Below are 2,234 nucleotides of genomic sequence, written 5' to 3' on the forward strand. Positions count from 1 at the left end.
TTGGGGTCAACCGGAGGGTTCCCTACATTCACTTCTGTTCTGCAGAAGTGAGTTCAGGATTGTCTCCCCCCAGCTCCCTTTACCTTTACGGAAACTGGAAGATACCACTTTGTTGCCATCGAGCCCACTTAGCGACCCTGTATAGGGTTTCCGGAAAATACCACTAGAGGACTATTTATACTTGTATAGTTTTCTTGTAGTTTATGGGCATGAAATCAGAAACTAAATACAATTTTGAGAATAGTAGGAAAGTTTAAGAAAAAAGATTGCAAAGAGTTCTTTAATACAAAACACAACTCAAGAAATTAAAAGTAGTATTTTCTGTTTGAAAGGATCCAGAAAAGGTGGGGTTCTCAGCTGCCCGGCTAGCTCAGTCGGTAGAGCATGGGACTCTTAATCCCAGGGTCGTGGGTTCGAGCCCCACGTTGGGCGGTCTTATTTTCCCTTCCTTTTTGATAAGGTCTCCACAATAGTAAAAAACAAAACAAGAAAAACCCTCTTTCAGTTCTTATAACATTAATAATAGTCGTAAAGGAGAAGTTAATAATTTTCACACAATGCAACCCGTAAGCGCTTTAGGATGCTCACTGAAACGCAAGGTCGGTTTGAACATCAAGGTCAGTGGTTCAAACCCGCCAACTACTCCTCGGAAGCCTATTATTGTTAGGTGCCATCCAGTCGGTACCGACTCATAGCGACCTTATGCACAGCAGAAGGAAACACTGCCTGATCCTGGGCCAACCTCACTATTGTTGCCATGCTTGAGCCCATTGATGCTGCCACTTTGCCAACCCATCTCGCTGGGGGTCGTCCTCTTTTTCTCTGACAGGATCGCTATTTGCAGGAACCGACTCTATGGCACTTACCAACAACATTACATAAGACGCTATAAGCTGTTAAATCTAACTGAAAAAGAGCAAGAAAACGTTTTCTTCTTGTAAATGTAAAAAGTATTTAATACCTCGTGGCCTATTTGAAGAACAGCCGAATAATAAAGGCTAGGGGATATAAAGACATAAAAATAATAAGATTTAGAATTAAGGACTATTGCCAAAGTGATCTCTGCCAAAACGTTGAAATGTGTAGTTTTTATTTAATGATATGATACAGAAGATTAGTTTGGATAGCAACTCCAGTCCACAGGATTTACTAAACACTTTCATGTCTTCCAATTTCTTTAAGTAAATTAATTTTATTTTCTGTGTATGTGAAAGGGAAGTAATTATTATGGACTCTTATAGTTTTAGAAGTCCTGGTGTGGTGTTGTGGGTTAATGCATCAGACTGCAAAGCTGTTTGAACCGCAAGGTTGGTGGTTCAAGCTCACCAGCTGCTCTTTGGAAACCCTATATAGGGTCTCTATGGGTCGAAACTGACTCAACGGCACAACAAGAGTTTTAAAACCTCTGAGACTGTTTTAGTGATAGGACTAATAACATAGTCACTGTGAATAATCCCTTGTTGTTAAGTGCTATCAAATCGGTTCCAACTCATAGGGACCCTGTATAGAGTTTCCAAGAAACGGCTGGTGAGTTTGGACCGCTGACCTTGCTGTTCAAACCGGTCTTGAGGTTGTGTGCTTATCCACAGCACCACACCAGGACTCCAAACAGCCCCTTAGTTTTACCTTTTTTTTTAAGTTAGTGTGATACAAACACAAGTTTTCCTCTCATTATTTTGAACTTTCAAAACACACCGCAAAGCAAATATAACTCTTTTCCTTCATCTGTTTTCTTAAAATAATTCTGTTTCTTAGGATACAATGATATTTATGTTGTTCTTACGTACTATCGAATAGGTTCTGACTCACAGTGACCCTAACAACAGTAATAGGTTTCCTAGGAGCGGCTGACCTTGTGGTTAGCAGTCCAGTGCTTATCCTACAGCGCCACACCAGAACTCCTGCTTTTATGTTGAACACAGCAAATTCTTTATCATAAATATTTTCAGTCATTCTAGCACTTCCCATACATTCTCCCCAATTACTCTAGATCATGATTTCCTAAGCGATTGAAAATACATACAATTTCAATCCTGGGAAGCAATTTTCAGCATCAGAAATGAAAACCTCTAAAAACTACATTATTACAGAAGGATGGTGGTAGTGGTATGCCGTGGAGTTGGTTCTGACTCATAACGAACCTTTATAGGGTTTCTGAGGCTGTAATTCTTTACATCTTTCTTCTGCAGTGTGGCAGGTAGTTTCGAACTACTGGCCTTCAGGCTAGCAGCCTA

At 40.3% G+C, this 2,234-nt stretch overlaps 1 non-coding gene across 1 annotated transcript; it reads left to right on the forward strand.

Moving 5' to 3' along the window:
* The first annotated feature begins 359 nt into the window (after positions 1 to 359).
* On the forward strand, positions 360 to 432 carry TRNAK-CUU. The gene has a single exon. It is a non-coding gene; the product is annotated as a tRNA-Lys (tRNA).
* The last annotated feature ends 1,802 nt before the right edge of the window (positions 433 to 2,234 follow it).

This window comes from Chrysochloris asiatica, unplaced genomic scaffold (assembly GCF_000296735.1).
Source record: "Chrysochloris asiatica unplaced genomic scaffold, ChrAsi1.0 scaffold00156, whole genome shotgun sequence".
Classification (NCBI taxonomy): Eukaryota; Metazoa; Chordata; class Mammalia; order Afrosoricida; family Chrysochloridae; genus Chrysochloris; species Chrysochloris asiatica.